Source organism: Vombatus ursinus, unplaced genomic scaffold (genome assembly GCF_900497805.2).
Source record: "Vombatus ursinus unplaced genomic scaffold, bare-nosed wombat genome assembly UNPS02008491.1, whole genome shotgun sequence".
Lineage (NCBI taxonomy): Eukaryota > Metazoa > Chordata > Mammalia > Diprotodontia > Vombatidae > Vombatus > Vombatus ursinus.
In genome coordinates, this window is record NW_020948269.1 from 14,247 (window position 1) to 20,223 (window position 5,977).

General features: G+C 42.3%; 1 long non-coding RNA gene across 1 annotated transcript; it reads right to left on the reverse strand.

Moving 5' to 3' along the window:
• Positions 1-434: 434 nt before the first annotated feature.
• Positions 435-4,530, reverse strand: LOC114034198. Its single transcript, XR_003568070.1, has 2 exons — positions 3,921-4,530; positions 435-668 (listed from the first exon to the last, which is right to left on the reverse strand). It is a non-coding gene; the product is annotated as an uncharacterized LOC114034198 (long non-coding RNA).
• Positions 4,531-5,977: the final 1,447 nt, after the last annotated feature.

Consider the following 5,977-nt stretch of genomic DNA (forward strand, 5'->3'; position numbering starts at 1 on the left):
CTGTTCCTTCTAGGGTGGCTGTAAGGAAAGTGTTTTATAGACTTTAAAGTACTATAGAAAGGGAAATTGTTATTATTACTGAATAGAGTGATGGAAACCAGATTACAGGAAGTGCAATGATTGGGGGAGGGAATAAAGTCTTAATAGTCTTTGCAGAGAAGACTCATTATTTTCTCTCTGGGAGGTCATAAGTCACTTGGAGAAGGCCTGGGAAGGACAGCTGATGAACAGGACTAATAGTTTGGAAAACTGTTTAACCTTTTTGCTCTATTTCTGGGTTTCCATCTCTCCCCGACCCTGTAGCCCAGAGCTGTTAAGAGACTGATTTCCTGGGTAGCTCCCCAGTTGGGAATACAGTGAAAAACCTTCAATACAGATCACTGGGGTGAAGGCTGGTGTGAACTGGAGAAAAGTCTGACTTCAAGAACAACTTAAAAAAAAAAGAAATACACTTTTATTCTCTCACATGTTCAAGGACACAGTGTCACTAAATCTCAGAACGAAAATGGTCCTTATCGGCCGTCTCTCCTAACCTCTCACCCCATTTGGCGATCTCTTCTTCAACACCCCTGACAGAATTAGCTTCTGCTTGCATGTCTCCAAGGGTAGGTGGTCACCACTTCCCAAAGCAGTCCACACCATTGGTTCACAAAATAAACTCATGGAATCTGAGAGTTAGAAGGACAGAGAACATCTGAGTTAGTCTAGAACTGAACTGGAATCCCACCGAAGAAATCCCCAGCAAGTGACCTTCTAGGCTCCACTCAGAGGCCTCCGGTCATGAAGGGCACCCTACCTGACAAGGTAGCCAATTCTACTTTGGGGCATCTCTCTGCAAGTTTTTATGCCAAAGTCTGCTTCATTACAGCATCTATCCATCAGATTTAGTTCTACCATTTGGGATTGAGCAGAACTGAGTCCAATCCCTTTACCACGTGACAGTCCTTCAAGTACTCAAAGACAAAAATCAAGTCCCCCAGTGTCTTTTTTCCTCATGGCTAAATATCCCCTGTTTGTTCATGTGGTAGGGTCTCCAGCCCCTTCACCATCCGGATCACCTTCCTCTGGATATGCTCCAGCTTGTCCACATCACTCCTAAAATTCTGGACCAAAAACTGAATAGGATCCCCTAGATATGGTTTAGTCAGGGTAAATAAAGGACAATTAAATGACTGCTTCCTTCATCTAGATACTACTTCATATTCACACAGTTTAAATGAAGTTAGGGTTTTGTTTGTTTGTTTGTTTTTTGCTACCATGTGAGCTTCGAGAGTTAAGAAGGTAATGACCCCTACTGGGAGAGGGAATTGCTTCACTGGGGTTGTTTCCCATACCAATGAAAGCACAGGTCTAGGCCCCATCTCTGTACTTATCCATGGGAGCCTTCAGGACACTATGATTTGTGATCTAACCAAAGTTCTCTATCCCTGTACTTGTGCAGTTTTTGCACCCAAGGGAAGGTGTTTTACACTTATGGTAAATGTCATCTCAGGGCAATTAGATGGCACAGTGGATAGAGTGCCAAGGCTGGAATTAGGAAGACTCACCTTTGTGAGTTCAAATCTGGCCTCAGATACTTCCTAGCTGTATGACCCCGGCAAGTCACTTAACCCTGTTTGCCTCAGTTTCCTCATCTGTAAAACAAGCTGGAGAAGGAAAAGGCAACTCACTCCGGCATCTTTACCAAGAAAACCCCAAATGAGGTCACAACTGAAAAACGACTGAGCAAATGTCATCTCATTAAATGTGGGTAATTAATAACATACTGAGATTTTAAAAATCTGTTTTCTCAACTCTGTTACTGAACAAATGATTGATTGATTGATCCACTTATAATTAATCCACTAACTCACAGAATATTAGTACTAGAAGGGACCTAAAGATCATTCAAGAAGACAAAGTAGCAACCTGACATCCAGAGAAGGAAATGAAGAGACCTAAACCTTCTGACTCCTACTCAGATATTTTCTTCACAACACCAGCCAGGCCATCTCTTCTTAATCATATATAGATGGCATTTTAAAATTTCTTGAATGTACTTGAGAAGTTTGTTTTTTTAAGTATTTTAAATATTCCCCAAGCAATCTTATTTGTACTCTCTCTGAAGCAAGTATTGTTGAGAACAGCCCTTGTGCAAACTCATACAGGAGGACTGGCACTTGGTAAATATTGGTTGGATGAATGAATAAAAATAGAGCACACTAAAATGAACGTTGAATGTAAAGCCAGAGGCCCTGGGTTAGAGTCTTCCTCAGCAACTTACAATCTGTCTACCCAGGTTGGCAAGTCGCTTCAATTCTCTGGGCCTATGGTTCCTTCTACTCTGTGAACTGAGGGGGATGCATAGATAACCTTTTAGGTCCCTTCTAATGCTGACATTTTGTGAATCTGTGAATAGCCTGAGCTTCTTCATTTGTCAAATGGGGTTAATTATACTAATGTTCCCTACCTCATGGGAAGGGAACTATGAACATTAAATAAGGTAATGGACAAGAAAAAAATTGTTGCTAGGTTATTACTATTATTATTGCCCGAATGACTTTCTCCCATTGTATCAAACCCTCCCTGCTGCCAGAAAATCAGTTCTATTGTACTAAGAAAGTGAGCTGTGGCCTGCCGGGTTTCTAACAAGTTCCAGGCCTCAGGACAGCTCTAGCCACAGACTGGCCTTGCAATCAAGCCACTATGGGCACCATCCCAAACTCACCAAGAACCAGTTTGCCTGGGTGCAATCTGGGCAGTGCCAAATATGTTGTTGCAGTTTTACCCAGCCACGCTCAGTTTTGAAAGTTTCACATCCTCTTTTCACTCTGACCCAACCCTCAAATTGAAACCCAGAGCCAAAACAAAGGCTTGGAGAAAAGGGTCAGACATTCTGATGAGCAGGCTGCTGTTCTGTTATAACCACAGTAATAAGAGAAGCCTTATACTAGCAGCTCAGACCACAGTTAAGTTCTTCCCAGTTCTCTCCACCAAATGGAACTTGCAGTCTACACATATGCTTGGAATCTAGTCTCATCTCATAGGCAGTTAGAATATAACACTCACAAAATTAGAGCAGAAAAATCCTTAGACTATAGAATATTAGAACATAGTACTTAGACTATCAGAGCTAGAAGGCCCCTTAGACCACAGAATGTTAGAATATAGAACGTATACTCTTAGAACATAGAAAGCTAGAGCAGGAAGTGACTTTAGAACATTGGATACTAGGCCAGTCACAGGCTCTAGAGATCATCTAAGTCCAACCGCCTCATGCTACGAAGAACAAAAGTTAGGCTCAGAGAGGAAAAATTACATAGTCAGTCATAGTCAGAGTCAGAGCTGGGACTAGAATCCTGGCCTTTGAACTCTCACATCCAAGGCTTTTTTCACTGTACCTCACAGTCAGTCACTGTCTTTTACTGCCCTTATGTGCATATTTGTTTTGTTTTCTCAAGTAGATTATAAACTCTTTGAGAGGAGCGACCAAATGCTATGTTCTCCTTATATCTCCAGAGTACTCAAGCCTATCATAGTCTGATACTCAATCAATACTTGGTAGGACTCCTTCTGCAGGCTCCAGCATAGCCTGCTCCTTGTCGGGCCATTCTGGAGCCTGTTTCCTTCCCATCCTCCCTTTCCTGGATTCCTTCCCTCAGTAACCGTCCCCTCCCTCCACCCCCACAAGACACACCTGTCAGCTGGCATCTCAATATTAGTTTCTTATTTGACAGTTCCTGGGCCCTTCTAGCCTAGGCAAAAGAAGTTTTGTTCTGGTGAATATACCACAAATGTTATGTAACCCCTTGACAACAAACAAATATGCATGACAGAGGGACATAAATAGAATCTTTTTTTTTTAATCAGATCTGCCACTGTTCATTTCTAAAGAGAGTGGTGCTTAAAGTCAGAGGACAAGAGCAGCTGGCTGTTCCTACCTGTGTGACCTTGGAGAGGTCAGGCCTTAGATTCTTATCCATCAAAGGGTTTTTGGAGGAAGGAAGGGTCACATGAAATGGCATCGAAGGTCCCTTTTCACTCTGCATTTTCATATTCTAGGAGAGGCAATAACTGGTCAAGGCCCCAAAGGCTGAAAAAGTTTCATATAGTTATAGTAATCCCGAAATATGAATGACCACACTAAGATGTGTGCTGAATTAGGTCGTAAGCATGCTGAATTAGGAAATCTTCAAGCATCCTGAAAGGAGAAAATGTCTTAGTGGAAGTTGTGAAATAAATAATTCTTTAGAGTTTGAATCTACTCTCCTGCATACCAGCTATGTGACTTTGGGAAAAACAATTTCATTTCTCTAGGCCTCAGTATCCTATTCTGTTAAAAATGAGGATATTAGGCTAGATTAACTGCTCCCCCCAATTCTATAAACTCCAATTGTTCTTTATTACCTTTGACATTTAAAACCATTCACAACCTGGCTCCAATCTATTTTCCCTTCTCATGATGTATTACTCCTTTCACATCCCGTAGGGTCCAGTCAAACAGGTCTTACTGTTCCTCATACACAATACTCCACCTCCCACCTCTGTACTTTCGTATTCCTCATGCCTGGAATGCACTATGTCCTCATCTCTGCCTCTTAGAATCCCTAATGTCCTTCAGTTCAAGTGCCACCTTCTACAAGATGCCTTTCCCAATTCACCTGCCCCACCCCTTCTGCTGCTAGTGCCTTCTGTTCAGTACAAAAGTGCACGTGTGCACACATACACATACACACACACATACCTATTATATAAATGTATGCATACATATGTATGTGTATACATATTCATGTGATTTTGTTGCATAGGGTTATAGAATACTACATATATATACATACATATATACATATAGATCAACATATAGATCTATATGTATATAGATTTCCCCCAATACAATGTTAGCTCCTTGGGGACTAGGGCTATACCCCTACCAATACCCAGCATAATATCTGGCACATACTAGGGTTTAATAAACGATCTCTAAGGTCCCCCCCCCACTCCAAATTCTACAATTCTAGATGGTCTTTTATGTCACTTCCAGATCTAAGGTTCTTTGATTCTCTGTTAGAAGGCTGTGGGGAGCTGGGGAAGTTACGAAGGGCCTTTAACAAAGGGGAAGGGCGATGAGGGGGACAAATAAAACAAGATAACAGATATCAAAGTGCTAACAGATTTAAAAGTGCTGTACGAGAAGGTCAATGGTCTTCTACACAGACTATTATTACACAGTGTACTAAAAACATCAAGCTATCCAGCATTTGACTGAGATCACAATGACACACCCAACTCCCATCACACTGGTAACCAACAGGAAACACAGGAAGGCCCACGTGGTGTCAGAGAACAAGTACAATACCGAAAGTCAGAAGGCCTGGGTTCTAGTCCTGGCTCTGCCACTCATAAGCTCTGTGTTCTTTGGATCACAGATTTAGAGCTGGGAGGATTGTTTCAGTTGTGTCCGACTCTTCGTGATCCCATTTGGGGTTTTCTTGGCAAAGATACTGAAGCGGTTTGCCATTTCCTTCTCCAGGTCATTTTACAGATGATGAAACTGAGGCAAACAGGAAACTGAGGCCCAGGGTCACACAGCTAATAAGTATCTGAAACTGGATTTGAACTCAGGAAGATATCTTCTGCACATCAGGCCCAACACTCTATCCACTGCACCACAGCCATCTAGCTGCCCCAGGAAACACCACCTAATCCAAACCCTTTATTTTATAAATGAGGTGATTGAACCCCAGAGAGATGCCAGTGGTCACCAAGGTGATCAAATGACAGAGGCAGGACGGAGCAAGTCATTTGCCTTCTCTGGACCTCAGCCACATTATCTATAAAGTGAGGGTGTAGAGCTAATGCCCCTTCCACCTCTCTATGTTCCATCGTGGTCTGAGGTCTTTCCCAGTTCTAGCACTCGATGTTCTTCTCTGTTCTAAGTTTCCTTCTCATTCTCATATCTTATGCAGTAAATTCTGTGTTCTAGCTCCCTCCTCCCCCC